Here is a 20,385-nt window from a genome sequence, read left to right as displayed (position 1 = left end):
CGGGACAGCGCTCACTGAAGGACCAGGCAAAGCCCTCCCAGGTCTGAAGAGGACGTAAATCCCAAATCCTCCCGATGCCAGGAGAAAACTGGGGCTTGCCAAAGAGAGAAGGCAGCAGGTTTGAGCTAAAGCAAATTAACTGAGCCCTGGAGACCGCAACAGGCAAGAGGATGGAGAGGAGACGGCTCCTGCACACCGGTGGTAAATTAAGGAGTAGGCAGCGAGTCCTCGAGGGTGGGAGCAAAGCGGTTTTTCCCTCCGGAGATGGCAAGGTCAGGGAGAGGAGAGGAAGGCTGTGCAGGGAAGGTGTCATTTGCTTTCGGTGTTAATGGATGCATGCTGCCAGGAGCAGGAGAGCAGGCTCCTAGCAGCACGGGATCTGCTCCAAGAGCCGCTGAAGCGAAGGAAAACATATCCCGCATGCTGCAAAAAGAGGGTGAAACACCCTCCAGCCAGGAATCGCATGTTCTGATTGCCTGAACGGGGTAAGCGAGGGAGAGAGTCAAGGATTAAGCGAGGGCCAGACACCCTGATGGGTGGGGAACGGACGGGAGACGTAGCTGAGTGTCTTCTGGGTGGCTGGGAAACGACGATTTCTGTTTAGACGGACAAGGAAGGCTTCAAGGGGATGGCACAGCCTCCTGCTGCATCCATCGTGCTGCAGACAGGACCCCTCTCCTTGCAGCGGCTGCTGCCAGCAAGCCCCGAAAGCGATGCAGGCCTGCTCTGCTAAGCATCCCCAGCTCCAGCAGTTTGCATCCCATTTAAAAGCCGAAGGTGGAGGCTAACAGTTGCCTTTTGAAAGCTTTCTCCTCATTTTCCCACCAGTGTTTTATACCCACCAAATTCCAACGGGTTCAGCCAAGGGACTCCCGAGGTCCCTGCACGTCCCTATAAATGACCAGTAGATGCACAGACCAGATTTACCAATTAATTACTCAGGGTTTATGTCAGCGGTGCTCCACCCGTGCCCATGAATTGAGCCCGTGGTGTTGTAAAACGTGCGTAAGAGCAAATCCCCTTACCGGGAAAATACCGGGAGTTGGTATTTTGGCAATTCATCGTGACTCCTCTTGCCGAGAAACTTCAACTCCGCAGAAAAAGCAAACGGTAATAAAGGATGACCTGGTAGCTTAGGAAACCCGAGCAGGTGTAAATCAATACGGCTCCCTCCCCGATTTACTCCGGTGAACAACGTGGCTCTGGGAATCGCTGGAGAACCTCTTCAGCTATCGAGGGCTAATAAATTGTTATTAATAAACCGACCTCTTCTGCTGGAGTGAGAAGAAATTTGTATCAGAGTCAGGCTGATGCGCTCCGTGATGATGATGTGCAGGGCGCTCTGTATCCCAAACCTCCCGGCTTCCCGCACCCAAACAGCCCCGCTGTTAATTGGAAACCTAACGAGCCAAGCGGAGATGGCGGCCGGGAGGCGGGTGTGCCGTTGCAGGAGGTGGTGAGGAAAAAGGGAGAAAGAGGAAGAAATTAAATAAAGGGCTTCCCCCCGCAGGGATGGGTTTGAATCGCCAAAGACACGGTGATTTTTTGGGGGGGGAAATCAACGCACGTGCGTGGGCCAGCTCCCCACCATGCAAACTCTGCTGTCGGCCGAGGCAGCTTGCTTTCCCAAGGGGGAAAACGTCGGGGATTCGGAGGAAAATCCAACCTCCGCACACCGATTTGCACCGGCCGAGCATCCCATGCTCATCTCTGCTCCAGGGGAAGCCTGGGGCATCCCGACTGGGTACCCGCTGCCCTATCACTCGCCTGACACTGGGGCCGTGCTTTATTTTTGGGGTGTTTATGTGTAACAAACAAATTCCTTGAAAAGAAAGTCAAGGTGGTGTTTCATTTTGCAGTTTTATGGCTTATTTGCAGGCCGCACGTAGCGGATTTAAAGGCTGTTGGTTTCAATGCTTCACTTGGAGGATTTTGTTATGTTGCCAAAGCACGGTGAGGATGTAGACCACGCTGAATTTTACTGTCTTCCAGACATGAATTTGGGTAGTTTGGACCCTCTTCCCTTCCCGCGCAAAGTCCATGACCTGCTCAGAGCAAGCCTCAAGCAGGATACGGCTGTCGGTTGACTAAAATCACTTGATGTACAACATTTTCACCATCAAACGCTGCAAGCTCGACACTTTTCGGAGCAGCATTTTGAAGGTGAAGGCTGGCAGCCCGAGTTTCTTGCTTAATCCTCCGTGATTCAGGAGTTACCACGGATAGCCAGGAGCAGATTCTTCCTTGCCTTGCAAATTCCGTCTTATTATAGCAGGAACAACCCGTTCACACGTGCAACCGGCTGAAATGGGGGCAATTTTTGCTCCTGCTTTGCATGGGAGTAGATTGCGACGGGAGGCAGCCGTGCGTCAGGGTTGCACGACAGCTCCCCGCGAATATAAAGCCAACATAAGAAGCAGCAAAAGGAGAATTAAGCAGCAATTAAGAGAGAATTAATAATCCAACCCTGGAGACTGCTGGGGCTCTGGTTGCCTCCGCAGCTTTGCAAGGAATCATCTAAAATGGTCCCAGGGTTTTTATGACTGAGTTTGGCCTCTTTGGTTTTTTTATTGTTTTGGATTTTTTTTTTTTTTTGCCGACGGAGCAGCGCGGCGTTTTCCAGCGGCTGGCTTGAGATTTTTTTTTACTGCTGATCAACATCTTTTTGGATCGTGGCCTTTCAATCCGTTTCCTGCTTCGATTTACCGAGCGGGGGGGGGAAAAAAACAACATCAAACCCCAATAACAGCAAACAAACCAATTAAAAAAAAAACCCCAAAACCCCAACCCCACCATAAAACAAGCCATGGAGAAAACGGTCGCGCTAACCACGTTAAATTCAACGGCGCTTAACCCCGAGTTAGCGCGGATTTAGACCAAATTATAGGTCCGGGTTAAATTTGAGGCTCTAAACTTCGATCGGGACGCGGATGCACAGCGAGAGGGCACTCCGCCACGCTCTCCGCCGCTCCGCACTACGCATGCGCCTCCCTCCCCGGCCCCTCCCGCCGCCGCCGCCACGCCCCCTCCGCCCCCCCGCCCCCCCGCCCGCCACCGCCGCCGCGGTGCATTGTGGGACACAAACAAAGTGCCCGGCCGGGCGGCGCGGCGCGCGGGAGCTCGGACGCCCGGGAAACTCCCCCCCCTCCCCTTCCCTCCCCCCTCCCCCCCCCTCCCCTCCCCGCGAGCTCGGCCAGCGCGCGCGCCGCCGCCTGCACGCCCCCCCCCCCGCCCGCCTCTCGCGCGGGGGGGCTCGCGCGCGCTTCGCCTCCCCCCCCCCCCCTCCGCGCGCCGCCTGAGGGGGAGGCGGCGGCGGCCTCGTCCTCCTCCTCCTCCGCCTCCCGGTCCGCCGTCATGGCCCAGTCAGGGCCCCGGCGCGGCCCCAGATAAGGGGGCTCGGCCTCCCGCCTAAGCCGGGCCCAGCCGGCCCCACCGACCGCAGGTAAGCGGGGAGGGAGGACCGGGCCTGGAGACGGCGGGAGGCGGGAGGGGGAAGGTGGTGGTGGTGGCGGCAGCGGCGGCGGCGGCCGTTGGGGCCGTTGGTTCCCTCTGCGCGCGCAGGCGGGCGCCCACCCGGGGGAGGGCTTTGGCTGCTGCACCCCGCGGGGCCGTGTGTCCCGTCCCGTCGTGTCGTGTCGTGTGTGTGTGTGTGTGTGTGTGTGTGTCCCGGGGAGGTGGAGGGGGGGGGGTGGCATTGCGCGCTGCACTTCGCGCCGGCACGGGTGTTCCCCCCACCAGACGAGGGGCCGTGTCACCCCCGCTCCTCCCGGGCGGGTTCCCGGTGCAGGGCCGGGGGGGGTGGGGGGTGTTTATCTTCCTCCGGGGAGGGGGGGTGGGGGGTGGTCGTGCTGCCCCGTTGTGCGCGGTATTTACGCGCATCCCGAGGGAGCTGCGTTGCCTGTTGGAAGCCCGTGGGTGCAGTCGGCTGCCTGGGCACAGGCAAACGTAGTTTCGGGGAGGGAGGGCGGGGGGGGAGTTTTGTTGTCTCCTGCATCCCAGCGGGATACCTGCTGCCTCTCGTTTTCCGCTGCAGGCTTATGGGAGGAGAAGAGGGATTCCCACTAGCTGTTAGGCAAAGCTTGCTGTCCCTTTGTTGTTGTTTTTTGTTGTGGTTTGGGGTTTTTTCTTTTTTTTTTTTTTTTTTTTTTTCCCTCTACAACACCCCTTTCTGCATATTCTTCACTGCCTATCTGCCAGGGTCTACTGTGCTGCCTCTGCTTGCACCCATGTCCACACATGATGAGGATATCGTAGTGCTCATCTGCCAAGATCTGTTGCATGTTTTTCTGCTCCCCTTCCATGTATTCGGGGTTATTTTCCTATATGCAAACATAAACATTGGCAGATGCTTTGGGGGGTATAGTCTGCTGCTTGCTTGCCGAGAGCCTGTTGCCTCCTTTCATACACAGCGGGTAAGGGTACCACTGCCTTCCAAAATCTGCTGTACTTCTTTCCGCACACAGGTGTGTTGGGGAATACCTCCATGCTTGACTGCCACAGCTTGTTAAATACATATACCCCAGGAGGCTTCTTCCTGTCTGCGAAAAGCTGCAAAGTTTTGGTTTTTTTTTTTCCACCCAAATAGACATGCAGATATCTTCCACCAAAGCCTAAGGGATGACTGCTCTAGCCCATCTCCTGTTTATGCTGCGGAGCTTGTTCTGCCCGCTGATGAGGGAGGGTCTGTCTCCTCCTACATTATATACACACACACACACACACACCCCCCCATACACACACCAGGGTGATACCACTGACTGCCTACCAAAAGCCGGTGTATCCCGCGTTGTACATGTTTGCACACACCAGGAAAGGCGCAGGCAGCGTTTTGCTGGTAGCCTTTGGAGGCAGGCATTTCTCCTACACACTTCCAGGGAGGTTTCCACTGTTTGTCCTTTCATGTCTTGCATGTTCCCACAGACGCCCAGCGGCAGCTGTTTCGGTGCCTGCCCCTAGACCATAGTACATCCTTGCTACACGTGCCAGAGAAGTCACCCATTCTTACCCATTTCTTATCTCTTCTTGGCTGTGCTTCATGGCTGCCTGTTACATCTTTCATGACTGAGACTTTCGACCCTTTTTCTTCAAGTGCCCTGCTGATACTGCAGTGCGATACAGTCAGGTTAAGGCTACCTTATTTTTTGCTTTGACTTCTGGGTTTTCTTTGCTGAGCAGTCCGCCAGAGTAAAAAGAAGCAGTCTGCGTACTTCCTAGGTGTCTGCAGATCCCAAGGTGGAAACCACGGGTCTGAAATACATTCAGTTTCTCTTTTCTGGTCATATACCTAATCTATCCAGCCCAGGATTTATTCTGATGTTTCTGGAAGTCTCCTGCTTTCATTCTTTTCTTCACGTGAGGTCCTTAGTTTGCCCTACCCACGTGGGGAATTTCTTGGGTTTCCCAGTTACGTGTTTTCCCCCTGCTTTCTCTCTGTGCTTCTAGCTGACACAAGGCTTTTCATTTTCTCTTTTCTTAATTTTAATTTTATTTATCCTTGGGGTGTCTAGCACACTTAGCTTTTACTTAGGTGGAGGTCACCCAGTTCACCTCCTGAGCTGATCCCTGGCTTCTAGCTGCATGTTTTTGTAGACTAGGTGACATGTTGTTTATCGTGTGCGGGACATGCCTGTGGCACTGCTCTGCGGACCCTGCAAGGTGGCACTGAGTAGGAATGGCTTTCGTGCAGGCGGGTCACAGACGAGCGTCCAGGAGTCCTTTAGGGTATTTCGGGTGCGATGTGCTTTTCTCCTGCCTTTGAGGTCTCTTACTGCAGCTCAGCATCTATGTGTAATGCAGATCCAAGGTGTGATGCACCTGGAGACCTTGCCTGGGTTTAAGTGCATCTATTTAAAGGAGATGGAGCTGAACAAGTGTTAACCTGCTAGCTTAGACACAGCTCTACCAGTACAAATGCCTCCATTGATGTAAAACTGTTTATACCAGAAACCAGTTACAATGCTGTAAGTGTCTCTCCCTAGGGACTACTTCTATTTAAACAGCTGTTTTTAATCCGAAACTTTAATTGGTGCGAACACTCCAAGCAGTCCCTTTCCAGGGGAAGGGAATTTCCAGCCCTACTTTTTAGTCTCCCCAGGTGGATGTTGTGCGGATGCTGGCTTGTCAGGAGGGAGGATCGTGCCCGCTTTCCCACACAGAAGGTTTCACGCTGGTTTTGTTGACAGGGTGAGAGAATTCTTCTTTTTGTGACTCTGAGGTTTGGAGGTGGCGGGGAGGGGGGGGGCGGGGGTGTCCTTATGTATTTCGTCTGCAATACGTAAGAGAAGTATTCAGCAAGTGAAACTGAATCCTTGCCATGTTTGTTGCAACAGGAGGTTAATCATAAACTCTGGCAACTTTTAAAAGGGGTGGTTTCGTTCTGTGGTGTCTGTAGCAAATATGTGCTGTTAGGAGGATCTGGTCAGCTGTTGGAGAAGAGGATCAAAAGCAAATACAGCTTCCCGCCTGTGTGAACAAGTGTCCGAACGTTATTTTTGGTTGTATCCCGTGACTTGCTTGAAGGAGGCCTTTTATTTTTATGCCCTTCTTGTTAATGGATGTGTGATGCCTGTGTTGTGAGGTGAATGGTGTTTGTGTGACTTGTCACTGAAAAGGAGAAGGTCTTGGGTACTTTGTGCTTGTATTGGTTGCTTTGCATCTAGCGTTTCTCTGGTAAACTTTTTCAACGGGCTTTGAGAACGTTTGAGTATATTCCTATGAGAAGATCTGGTGATACCTGTAAGTTTTTAGGCATTGTAATCCGCTAGCTTAAATGAGAAGAAAGTCAAACTGTGACAAAGCAGTGATGCTTTTGCTGGCACGTGACGAGGAAGGAGAAGTCCCTTGACGTAGAAGGGATTGTCTGTTGACATTCTTCTATCTCGCCCGATTATAAGTAGGGTATCCCTGCTCAAATTATGCAACTGTGCAGACAGCCAGACTTCAGGAATTCCAAGTACTTCAACGTGTCAAGTGCTGACTTCTAAATTAAATGCCACGGTTGCCGAGCGCATTCACAGTCTGTCGCTTGAAATACGACATCAGTCTTGGAATCGTGCATGGCTGAAAAGGGACAGCAACTTAATTGCTTGTTTCTTTTCAAAAGCGTTGTGTAAGATTGCAGGAACAAAACTGGATGGGAGGGTGGGAGATGTGCCTCTACCTGTAATAGCGTTTTGGTTTGGAAGTAGGTGGTTAGTATTTCAGCAGTTGCCAGCAGGAAAAAAAATGCTGAAAACATTGATTTACCTAAGAAGTTGAAACACTTCACACTCTTTGTAGCTGCTGCTGTTGCCTCGAAAGATGCAGTTTCTAGCATATAGATCTAATTAAATAGTTGTGTACTTATTGCTAAGTAAACATAGGAGTCCATTACTCTTAACTTGCCTTGGAGATCAAATTGATTCTTCTAATGGTTTCGCTGGATGAAAACAAATGTCTAGTACTGCTTTGTATAAGGTGCCTAAATGAAACGGTGGTGGTAGGAAGCGAACTGCAAACCCGATAAAATGGCATTTGTGCGTACAGATGGCAAGAGAGGAATTGTAAACCCTTGGCATTTCATCTAATTCTTACATTCCATTTAATCAAGTTAAGGAAGTGACTTAAACTACGCATTATTTGTAGATAGCGTGTTTTTAATATATTCCAATTTAGAGCTGGGGAAATAATTATTTCACATGAACAGGTTTATCAGAGTATGTGAATGATGGGATAATAAGGACTGCAAAATGTGTGTTGGGCTCAGCTTGTGGTCTGTGTCAGTGGCCAGAAATAAATAATTAGGGGGAAAGTGGAAGAGCATACAGAGTGCAGTAATCATTCCTCCGCACATCTACCAGCAGTGAAGGGTTTGGAGGTGGCCTGAGCTAAAGGGTATGTGCTGACAGTCATGTTTAATACTGCCTGTTGGACCTGTCATCGATGGGTGTGCCTAGGCCTTTAGAACAGTTTATACCTGTAGCTTCTACAGTATACCATGCAATGAATCAATGAATCCCACAATTTGTGCAAAAATAATTCCTGGGTTTTGGTGGGTTGTTTTTTTTTTTTTCGTTTTAAACCTGATGAATGGTAATCTCATTGAGTGCCTCGTAGTTTTGTAGTATGAGAGAGAATATTCCTTTTTTTTTTTTTCCAGTCACCACCTCATTTGCAGTTTTACAGATCTCTGTGTTCTCAGTTTTCTCTCTCTGAGGTTTGGGTTTGTTTTTTTTTTTTTTTTTTTTTATTTTCCAAGCTGTATTGTCCCAGTCTATTTAGTATATCTGTCTGCGGAGGCTGTTCTGCATCCTTTTTTTTTTTATTTTTATTTGAGCTCTGCTATATTGTTTTGAGGTGATTTGACCACAACATTTGTTTGCTTGCTTTACCCAAGAAGACCGAATAAAGGCAGCTTTTTCGGAGCATTAAGAGGTGCTTTCTAATAAAGGGACAGACATTTACTGTGTGTCGTGTTTTATATTCAAAAGTACAAATGAACATAGTAATTGTAGTGAGAGCTATTTTAGTAGAAATACAGTTACAGATACTGAAAAAGATCTTAGTTTATAAATTAGCTACAGATGGTAGTTGATCCAGCGTTTTGTATTTGGCTGTTACCAAGAGTGCCTTATGGAAAAACTGCAATTATGGCAGGTACTTGCCAGACTTAAGTCTTTTGGAAGCATGAAGATGCCATGTCCTGTGGAGACCCAAGAGCCTTAGAAATCACCAGTGGGTTTGGAAAGAACTAGTGGGTTAGGGGGCAAGTTGGTCCCATGTTAGGGGCAGATATTTACATAGCGTTGGAGCTCTGCAGGCCTGACAGTTTCTGCAGTTTTCTTTCAGTGTCTTGGGTTTTTTTAAGTGGATAAATAGCCCTGTTAAGAAAGACCTACCCTGAGATGTTTCTGTGAAATGTTAGTAAAGATGCTAAAGACTTAAAAAAACCCCACAAAACTCTCCTTCTCCTGAGCCTGAACCATGGATATGGTTCTGCCAGTCCAGGTTTGGCCATACAAGGGAAGAAAGTTAGAAAGCCTATACAGTTGCTGCTCACCTGATAATGTTGTTTGTGGATAAATACAAGGTTTTTTACTTTTCCGGGCCAAGAAGAACTCCTTTTAGGCATTTAAGTTTATCTGCATAAATGAGTCATTAGGAAAATAAAGGGTACACATACTGCTAAAAGGGCGATGACACAACCACATTCCTGCCTTGCTTAAACTTGTTCAGGATTCTTTGTAGCTGCTTCCTGTTTGAAAGGTGGCTGCTTGTTTATGTGTCTGTGACACCTTGACTAGCTGGCCGCAGTCCATGCTGTCTGGATTAGCGATGCCTTTTTGCCTCTTCAGATTGTGCACAATGTGTGACTTTGCCTTGATCTCTCCCCTTTGCTCTTTACGCAGGTTTTTCCGTGGCGTTGCTTGTCAGCACAGGCTTCCAGTACTTCGGGCGTTAATGGGGCTAGTGTGCTTCAGGGAGATTTAAGATTTGCACTGGACTTAAGAAAAATTCATTTATTGTAGTTAACATGGATTTCATTAAGGTGTAACGCTTCCTTGCTAATCGAATAAAAGTGAGAGAAGGAAAGCTGTCATTTTTTGTAATAAACCTGAATACTTCAAACAACAAATCGGTTGGCAGGTAAGCTTTGTGGTGAACTAGTAAATACTAGCACTTAGCCAAATTTGGCTGTCACAAACCTAATGATTGTGAAATGCAGTTACAGTCATTTGTTTCTGTAAAATGAGGAGACAGGTTTGTCATTTCAAAGTGACAAAAATTAAAGCCTCGTGCACAATAAGGTAGGAGGCACAGCTTGACGGTGATAACAGAGAGGAGGGATTCTTCAGCTGCCAAAGTTCGGTTGCTGTTGGCAGCTCTTGGGGCGTAACGCACCCGGTTAGGCCCTGGTTTTGTCTTGGAGGAAATGAAGAAACAATTTCTTTTCCAAGTGCGGTTTTCACTATGCCATCAGTTAAAATTATCTCTGAAACTGACCCTTTTCTGTCCTAAAACAAGGCATGTGCCCTTTTCTCTCTTCAAAGACATGTAGTAGGACTTGGCATTATTCTGTAAATAGGCGTACACGTGTGTGAGGAAGCACAGATAGCTTTTTGGGGTTTGTTTGGGGGGGGGGGGGGAGCTTTCCTTTTGACTCCTTCATGGATCTAATGCAGTAGTGCTACCATGAAAATCTTGAACCGTACTAGAATATTTTGGTATGTAGGTACAAAAAAGCTTGCCATTTTTTCTTGATATTTCTTTCACATGGTATCACCAAAAAGGGCTTGGAGATTTTTGCTTTTGTTACTAATTTGGGAGGATGGATTGAGTAGTCTTTTTGATGTATATTTTTCATAAGTTTATGTTGATGTGCTTGCAGAGCTTCTGAAAGTGAAGACTGAAATGCTATGGGTAGCCATGGTAAAACAAGAAAAAATAGCTCTCTGGAATTAGTTTAAACTAGAAGGTTGCTGCCATGTGAGAAATAAGAGTACTTTATGGATATTTTTTGGCAGTTTGCAGTACTTAGAAGAATTGATAGTTCAACTTGTTTTTTTTTTCTTTTGTGTTGTTCATTCGTAAAGACCAAAGACTATAAACCCAAAGCTTTGCTTTTCATTACACAGAGTGGGAAACCGTCATGTAATGGCTTTTCTACACTGAGAAATTTGGGCAAAACTTAACCTGAACTTGCACGGAGCAAAAGTGTAAAGAAGGTATTAAGATCACGTAAAAATTATGCATGAGCACTGTCGTGGAAAGAGTGGTTAAATTTGAATGTGTGCCTCAGGGATGTAATGCATCAGTCCATTTGGTATAATCTGCGTATGTTCTGTGGGGCTCACCTACCTGAGGATATGAAGAGGACTATGAATTCACTTGTTGCTTTTATTCTAGTAAAAAAAAACAAAGAGAGGTTTGCTCACATGTTGATGGCATAAGCGTCTCTAGCATGCACTTTCAGGGCAAACCACTGTTAAACTAGCGATCTCATAGTTTGGTCATGTGCTTTTTCAGAGAACTGGTGAAAAACAGAAATTGCAGGGCAGTGAATCTGTTGTGAAATATCTTAATACATTCTATCTAGTGAGGTTCGCACATTAATTTTTATTATGAAAATAAACATAATTCAGTATGTAACAAGAGCTTTTAGCAGTTACTGCTCGTATTGTTAAATGAGCCTCAGTTTTAAGTACTATCAGAAAATTTGCTTTTATGTGTTATATGGAACACTAATGTGAGATTCCTACAATGAAAAGTTCAAAGTGCTGGAGGCTGGGGAAAGTGGCATTTATCTAGTTCGCTTATTCAACCATGTGAAAGCTATATTAGGCACATCAAGTTTATACTTTGCACCGCAGCTTCAAAAAGGCAACAAGTTACATTTGAGTCCTTTGAAGTAGTGAATGGCAACATTCTGTTCTCTGAAAGAGCTGACTTCAAATGATCACACCGAAACTTGAAAAACTCTGTCAGGGCGACGGAAAACAAGACTTGGGGGTGGCGGGGGGAGGCTATGAAAATGTGTGGAGTTTCTTGCATGTCATTAGGAATAAAATGCAGCCAGGCTATTGTACCTGATTCCATTCCTGAAGCTCTTTGCACATTCTGCACCAGAATGGTGCAAAATTACTGTTTTAATAACTTTAATAATCTTAATTTTTACTTAAATAAATATTTATTTAAGAGTTCAGCTGTTGTGTGAAATGTGGAATTTGTTGGAGCCAGTGAAACTCAGTTACGTAGAAAGGTACAGGGTCTTTTAAGAAAATGACCTGTATCGTCTTTATGTATCTGTAAATGGTTTCAAGAAACATCTTCTAGCTCTTGCGTAAAAACCATCAGTCGCGTCAGATCAACAATTTACGTACAGCACACACTACTGTACTGCCCTGATTATTGTAATCTCTTCTTTTAATTAGACCCTGGGATTAAGAGCTGTCTTGCTGATTGGTGCACTTAATGTATGCCCTATCAGTTCTAGCTAGTACGTGTTTCTAGCTGAAACGTCGTCTGGTTAAGTCAGATGCTCTGAAAAGATCTAAGCATAGTTTATTTTACAGACACGTTAAGGGGGAGCTGCACAGAGAAGAAAAACACACTAAAAAACCCTCTTGAGAACCTTTCCAGAGGTTAAAATAGATATTGATAAATACCTGACAAAAAAAGAGAGATTAAAATCGTCTGGTTGTTCTGTGGGCCTTTCAGTTAGCTGTTCAATTTAATTTAGTAGTGTGGAGATCTTACTCCAAAGTCACTTTAAACTAATTAGCTTCCAGATTATAGGTCAAGTCCATTACTAGCTCCCTAGTATATAATGTCGAGGTTTTGATTTCATACTGTTGGGATTTCCCATGAATTCTGTCCTATTCCTAAGACTCCAGTTCTCAATCATTTGTTTTTATGCATTGTGCTGATGATACATCTTAACCTTTTCATCAGCATTTTTTGAGCCAGTGTCTCTACGGAAACACTCGGAGATCATTGCTAAAACAGGTCCTTATGGCACTTCACAGGTAAATTCTTTAACCTGTTATTTCAAGTACATGAATTGCTTCTTTTCAGCCAGCCCCTTAGCTTAGTTTGTCTATTCGTCTCCTTGTTTTCACTAACAACTTTGTATGTCAAGTTATTCAAACATTTTAATGAAGTTCTCATCATATGTGGCATTTCCTTTTTACTGAAAAATACATTATCAAGTCTGTTTCACATACTTTAGCTTCAGTAAACACAGGTGGTGTCCCATTTTCTGTTTGTTTTCTTATTCTTCATTCTTCTTTTCTTCAGATTGTTTTCATTTAGCCAGATTTCTGCAGTTGTATACAAACACCTATAATCATGTATCTTTGAGAGATGAAAACATCTCTCTATTTTTAAATAATCGGAGCTTCTGCACTAAATATTTGAGATTAAATTAACACAGTGTTAATGTTGCCAGGCTTTCTGGCAGGTGTGTACCACAAAATGAGACAATCTTTGAACAGTCCTGCCTCTTCTCCCAACATACTAGCACCTTTTTCTTGAGAATTAAAACATCGGTTTGCATGTTTGTTATCACAGCAGTGTCTAATGGAAACATTTCTAGATTAACTTCTAATGAAAGGAGTGGTAACGTGTTTTACACACCTACAATGTGATCTTTAATCTTCAAGTTTTATCTAGACTAGGAGTTGTAGCTATGCTTTAATCTTCTTGCTGGATTAATCTGGCACACTCAGTGCCTACATACAGATCTCCCGATTGTCTGTCAGTGGTTCCCAAGCTTTTTTGGTTACAAGCTGTTGTCAGCTCTCCACTTCTCCCATCAGTCAGAAGGGTCTGCTGTTGGCCATGGCCATTTACAGTGCTGTGCAGACTAGGTCTCATTGCCCAGAAGCCAACGGGACCATTTAGCAGGTTAAATTTCACTGTGTATGACTTGAATTCCAGCTCTGTGACACTTCCATAGTTAATAATTTCTCAATTTATCTGTGAATTGGTTATCTGCTATCGAATTGCCTCATGACAGCTGTGAGTTTGTCAGCTGCAGAGACCAAAACTCTCATTTGTCTCTCGTTTGGCCGAGACGTAAGCGCAGTTCCTGCCATAGAAATGAAAAAGAAAGGTTTACAGTGTCACTTTCCACGAGGAAATGACAAGCCAGAGCTGCCTGAGAGTCTGCTGCAAGTATGTGGCTGCTAGTGAAGTTAATGAATGTGGCCTTGGCATCTGTAATCTATTACAGTCAGGCAGATGACTTCTTAATTCTGCCAGATGCAGGGGTTGGAAGAGCTCCTTTCTGAGTTCCAGGACATGCTTGGGGGTTTCAAACAGATACAGTCTGCAAAGGACGTGCTGGAAGATGTGTCAGCCCAAATAGGTAAGTTCCATGTCTTGTTCTGTTCCATCACTGGGAAGTTTTTGAAGGTTTGTGGAGGCACTGGTATCGACAGATCCAGCTTGGTTTGGGGTGCACGCGTTTCATCCTCTCTGCTGTGTGCTGGGCTCTAATGTAGGCTTCTCTTTAGGCTGTAATACTTCTTCCTATCAGCCCACACCCAGGCTCTCTTTAGTATCTCCTGCCATGCTGTCAGAACATGACTGCTGAATTTTTACATCCAACTTCTTCATTTCCATGCAAATGACTAATCAGGAAAACAAAACAAAAATCCCTGAGACACATTGCGCTTTACATTATATGTAGAAACAGCAACTCCTGAAAAATAGTCATGGTTTAACTAACGGTTTACAGCTTTTTCTGTGTTATGACCTCACGGTACAAGAACAACAGCTCTGTGATATGTTTTATGTTGGTTTTTATATTCTAAAATAAAAGTAGTAGACATGTTCCTCTCTTTTTCATTACAGTTGATGTTGCTCTTTTCATGTATCCAGCAAACATCCCGCTTTTATATGCGGCAGCAGTCTTGTAGCATGAGGAAGACTTTGGTCTTCTCACTCTGAAAATCTGCACATTTTTTACTTGAAGCTTTATAGTTTAGAACCAGTACAACTGAGATGTTTGGAACTAAGCAAATATTTCTGATTTATTCTTGGTCTGTCTTGCTTTAACAGCAGGTATTGTGTTGTTTATGTGTTTACTATCCATGGTGTAAAAAAAAAATAATAAAATTCTGCAAAACCAAGGAGGAAATAGAAGAGCATGCTAAGGTATTGTCTGTCTTTTGGTGAACAAAATTGCAATCAGGTAACAGGAATGTGCAGAAGTGGATTGCAAGAACAGTGCCTTTCCCCATCCCGCCTCGCAGCAGAGATTTGGTAATACGTTGTTGCCAGGGTGTCTAACAAGATGCTTTGGCTTCTCTCACAGGCCCCTTCAGTTCTGTTCAGATCAGCTCTGAGTCAAGACAGCCGCGCTAAGTTGGACATGTTTCTCGCCCTGCGTGCCAGGAGGGCAGTAGCAGTTGAGGGACGGGCCACTGGAGTTTTGAAAGAGTGCTGGCCAGGCATATGCTCTGTTCAGTCAAAACTTTGGAACCCAATTCAAGGTGGTGAATGAGGATGACAAAAGGATTTTGCTGAGCAGGCCCTGGGCTCATCATGACAGAAGCTGAGGAGAGAGATGAGAATTTTTGTAACTGTTTTTAGGAATTTGCACAGAAATGGGAGCACTCTCATTAGCCTTGTACCTGGTGCATATCGGTTTCCTCTCCACTGAGTAAACCACACGTTCCAACATGTGGAGAGCTTGAGTTCAGTGCATTCAGCAGCAACATTGGTTTCTGACCAAAGCTTACACCTTGATGCTAATAACAGTTAAAACTGAAAGCCAGAATAGGTGAATCTTTTGCTATCTCTTGTATGGGAATACACTTCAAGAAGTTAATTAGATTAACTTCTTTAAAAAAAAAAAAAAAGCAGCAATTAAGGCACAGTTGCCAAAAACAGTACCTGGGTTTCGAATGATAAATTGCAGGGGAGATAAGTGGCTGGGAGCCATGGCATCTTGAAGAGGAGGGGTACCAGCTCCTTCTAAATTCAACACACAGCTGAAGCTCCAGTCATGCAAACCAGTTTAAGATAGCCTGTATTCTGCTGTGAGGGGAAAGAAGTCTGTTGTTACTGCAAAAATTGCACCCTGAACTTTCCCTTAAAATGTGTATGTAAATGTTTTCTAATTTTATCCCTTCAGAACTATTCTGTTGCAGCTGACCTACCATCTCAATTTACAATAAAACCATTTTGTAGAATAAATTGCTGTTTTTGGCACTCCACTACTTGTCTCAATGCTTTCACCAGCTCTGAGAATTAAAATGCACCTACCAGATTTGCGTCATGCAAATCCACTTTTCCACCATCTGAGATTTGAGTCGTTCTTTTCCTATCCACATTAAAGATTAATGTTTTCAATAGCAGTGATAATTTGAGTCAATGCTCTAACTGTGATCTAGGACTTTGCCATGCCCTCACACATCTTCTTTCTTCTCAGGGCATGTTAAAAAGTTAAAGCTTTTGCTTTCTATTATTACAGGGTTTAATTTGGGGGAAACTTAGAGATGTGTTAGGAATATGAAATGGGTATTTCATGGATACTCTGGGCCTTCTTTGTTTCTGAGTAATTATTTTGGAAGAGGAGCTCTTGGATGCTTTTTCTCCTTGTTCTTTGCAGATAAATACTATTCCTGGTCTATTGGAGAACTTACAGTAAAGGAATAATGTGTGCTTTTACACTTGCCTCTGTTTGCTGTCCTACAGAGGTTTTACCTGGGTTGGTACTAAGCAAGTAAAATTACTGTGGACCCTAGCACAGCTTTGGATTTTCGGTTGTGCAAATTTTTTCAACGATTTTTTTGTGAAGAGTTGTAGTTTTGGTGCTTTGACTTTGTAAACCACTGGCAAGGAACTTAGCTAGATCCTTACGACTTCATTTAAGATTGGGGGGAGCTTCTTGCCACAATGCAGTTTCTGCAAGTGTTAAACAGAGGCCTGGGTGCATAGAGTTCATCTTTCATGTGAAAATTATGCAGGCTTTTTACACAGACCTGGATCAATTAGAATTATTTGTGTGCACTTACACATTTGAAACCATAGCTGCTTTCTGATAGTGTTTTAGTCTGCCTCTATGAAACTTAACTCTAATTCTGCCACCCTTCTGCAGTAGCTTCTGGTGGCCTGTACCTAAAATTTAGGAAGATCTTCTTTTGGAAAGTCTCTTTGCCAGGAATTTTTCAGAGGAAGAGGTGGCTGCTTGTGAAGCAATTTGCCACTGTAGCATCCTTGGAAAGTGCTCCTGAAAAAAAAAAAGTGATGAACGCAGGTATAAGCTTGTCCGTGAGTACGGAAAAGCTAACACATGCTTTTTGCGAGCAACAGTAATGGTAGCTGGAGTCAATGGCCTCAAAAGCTCTGGCACATGAACTTGTCAAAAGTGGTGTGCCAAAACCTCAATTTTTACAAAACAAATGGCCTTGTGTCATCAAATGTAGTACTTCTGGAGTACGTAGGAAAAGCACAACATGCTTTTATATGCCTTCTACTGTGAGAGGGAATATTACTGCTAGCAATAAATAGGTGGATTGTAGTATTGCAAGTGTTCAGCTTGCTAGGTGAAATTGCTCTACCATTAAAGCTCCTAAGTGGAGTTCTCCGGAGTTACTTACCTTGCCATCAGCGATTCTTTGCTGGGCAGACAGAGGTCTTCCCAGAGGACTGTACAACGTGCAGCTCAAGAGCCCTGTCCAAGAACAAAAACCCCCATCAAAATCCTTAAAACAGAAAATGCCTGAAAATTGACCTCTTCTGTGAAGCTGGGAGGAAAGGGACACAGGAACAATTTCGGTGGGAGTGGTTTGGAGAATAGAAGTCTGGTTCCTGAACCGACAGGCCAGGGACCAGGTCAGCCCTGGTCCTGAATGCTCTCCTGTTTTTTGCAGGGTATAGTATCACCTCAGCCTCCGTTTATAGACTGCAGCTCGGCATCTATTTCAGGTTTTAACATAATGGTGTTTATGAAGTGGCTAACTTAACAGTAGCTCCTTTGTGCGCTTACAGTTTGAAGTATGCTGTCCTAGAGGAAATTGAAGTTCTGAAACACTGCATACTTATCTGGATGGTTCATTTCCATGGTCCAGTCACCCACTGCAGCTAAAGGTTACAGGTTTGCATTCCACAGATTCCAGTACACCGAAGTGGATACTGCACATTGACGTAATTTTGAGCAAAGAAACCTTGTATTTGCCTTCTCTCTTTCATAAATACCATCAGGCTTGGCAATGGTGGGCTGAGTTCAAACTAGGTTTACCGACCTGACTTAAAATACAGTTTTAAACAAAGTTTAGAAGGTGCTGTTGATTTGTTTGAAACGAGAACAGTTCGGCAGCTCCAGCCAGCAGTTTTGTCATGTGAGCAAGGCAAGATTTGTAGTGGGAGATACTATCTTTTATTAGGCCAGCTGGTGTTGGGGGAAACAGATGCGTGTTTAGATACACAAGTGTTTAAAGTCTGAAACAGAAATAGCAAACTTGAAGTTAAGTACACACTAAGAGCAGTTGTTCTAATTTAATTATAAACTTAATTATACTAACCAGTTAGACAGTTTGAGGGACCAAGGGGTGCTGGTACCTATGTAGCACAGTGAGAAGTTGACAGAGGTAAGGTGGTCCAGGTCACACATTTATCCCCACAGAATATTTGTCTGTGCCTGGGCTGCTGCTGCTGTTTATGGGATGGTGCTGTAACCAGTGCCCAAGGAGTGGTGTGGCTTAAAAATAAATTTCAAAAAAAAGGTAACTTGTGATCTGATTTCCACCGCAGCCTCACAGTTGAATGAGTGTATCTGAGGGATTGGTGAGCACGAGGGTGGGAATTTCCTAAGCTTTTTGGGCACTAAAGCCAACATGGCATTTGTGTATCTGAAGTCTGTTGGAATTAGTATTCAGAAAATTTAGTGTTTTCATGATATTTTGTAAGTTGCCACTGGTCAGGATACAGAGGTTAAAGGTGATACGGTAGTTTTGTGGTGCTAAAAAATTGCTCACTTGTGTTGTAAAACGATGTAGCTAAGTGAGAAACTGAAGGCAAACAGCTCTGAGTTTGATTCACTGACTCTCCAAAGAAAAAAACCCGGATTATTATAGGTACCATGTTTCAAAACCAGTGATGTGAGCCATAACATTAGGCAGCAGGTGAATAAGGAGCTAACTTTTGGGTACATGGAAGTAGGCAGGAACACAAAGGCAATATTTTTCAATTCTGCTACAGTTTCTTTTCCATTTACACAAGGTAGCCTATGCTTTCACCTTTACTGTTTCTAAGCTCAGAAACTTGACATATGTTTAATCATTGTCCCAAAACAGTGTATGTGAATTGGTAACTGTTGCTAAAACTTGTTTTTCAGTAGCCTTGAAACAGTAAGAATGATCTAAGTTATTTTGAACTACTTAAAGGTCAGGTCTACTTTAGTGCCCTAGGATTTAAAAAAAACAAAACAAAACAAAAAAAACCCAAACCCCCTAATTTTCAAATGAATTGTACCAAGTCTTTGGTATGGTAGCACTTACCTTCATACTGCTTTCGGCTAATAGTGGAGAAAATTCTCCTTGCTCTGGAAGTCCTGAAGTGCTCGCGTTTGAATTCTCACCTTCTCCAGGGATCCACGCTTTGGTGGTGAATCCCCACACATTTCCAGTGCAGGAATGCACGCTGGAAAAACCATTCTCTCAAACCGTAAGTGTCTGCGGCAAAGTTAAATACAGCGTCCCACTAAGCATATTTTTTAAATGTTTGAAAGTGTTTCTCTTGAACTTTGAAATACTCAAATGCATTGTGGGCCAGGGCATAAGTATGTGCATGGGGATTGTGGGGAAGAGGAGCCGTGCTGCTAGCAGCTGGGAAGGAAAAGCAAGCCACCATTTCTTTGATACCAACCCCAGTCCCTGCTTTGGGAATTGCTCATGGTTTGTGGCTCAAAAGATGAACAACAACTTTTCCAGCTCCGGCCCACTTAGCGTTTAGTTAATGTGTGCACCTTGATCTCCCCACCCCAAACACTCCCAAGGTACCGTGTATATTTAGTCCTAGTTTATGGCTCTTCAGTCACTCCTGAATGTAGTGCCTTATACCTTATGGTCTAACAACTGCTGTCGTGGACTATCTAATAATCAATCGGTAATAACACATGACAAAATGTCATTTCAAAATGGTGATGATCCAAAGATGTTAGACTTGAGGTGAAGTTGTAACGTTGCAGCCCTTTACCCTCTTCTGTCACCGTGACTTAGTGCGGCTATAAAAGTGCCCTATGCCACTGAAAGATTAACAAAGAGAATTGAGCCATTTTATAACCTGGCTGAGCTTTAGCATGCTCATCTTTTCATGCGGAAAATATTTTCATATTGTTTAAATTACCTTGTAAAAATATTTGACGTTTTTACTACCTCATTAACTGTAAAGAACTGATATTGTTGCCCCTCCTCAGCCCACCCCTTACGATTTTTCTGAAAATAGCATGCATGTGCATACGTCCTTTGTCCACACTGAAGCCTGTGTAGGAGCCACTTGTTTGCATGGTGGTGTCAGTGCAATGAGGGGGAAGGTCATTTTACAGAAGCGACTTCACAGAGCAATATCCCACATTCATGGCAGGCACGCTGCTCCTGTAATAAATTTAAATCCATTTATTGCACATCACTGACTTCCGCTTTTTTATTTTAAATTCTGTAACCAGATCAAGGTCAAGGAAGCAACAGATGAAAGGAGAAGGGGAAAGGAAGCCAGAAGAGGGGAGAGGCGGGCAGGAAGGGGGAAGCAGGGCAACAATGGTCCAGAGCAGGGTTTGAAGGAGGTGAGCAGAGTAGAACGCTCACACTTAGAGACTGGAGATGAGCATTACTCATTCGGATGAACAGAGAAGGAAAATGGGTTAGTCTTCTGGGCATATAAGAATTGGGAGTATTGCTT

At 44.7% G+C, this 20,385-nt stretch overlaps 1 protein-coding gene across 5 annotated transcripts in view; it reads left to right on the top strand.

Annotated features, from left to right (window-relative positions):
* The first annotated feature begins 3,289 nt into the window (after window positions 1-3,289).
* Window positions 3,290-20,385, top strand: part of ZBTB44 (zinc finger and BTB domain containing 44) — a 41,880-nt gene continuing 24,784 nt past the window's right edge. For 2 of the 5 annotated variants that reach the window (XM_052786381.1, XM_052786380.1), the window contains exon 1: window positions 3,290-3,442. The gene's annotated coding sequence lies outside the window, so the exon portion shown is untranslated. Of the gene's footprint in view, window positions 3,443-13,740; window positions 13,847-20,385 lie in introns of all 5 variants that reach the window. The other 3 variants (XM_052786378.1, XM_052786382.1, XM_052786379.1) reach the window with 2 other exon arrangements.

The sequence above is a fragment of the Harpia harpyja genome, chromosome 4 (genome assembly GCF_026419915.1).
Source record: "Harpia harpyja isolate bHarHar1 chromosome 4, bHarHar1 primary haplotype, whole genome shotgun sequence".
In the NCBI taxonomy this organism is placed as follows: domain Eukaryota; kingdom Metazoa; phylum Chordata; class Aves; order Accipitriformes; family Accipitridae; genus Harpia; species Harpia harpyja.
Note: the sequence above shows the minus strand (reverse complement) of the source record. Positions and strands in the feature narration are given on the sequence as shown.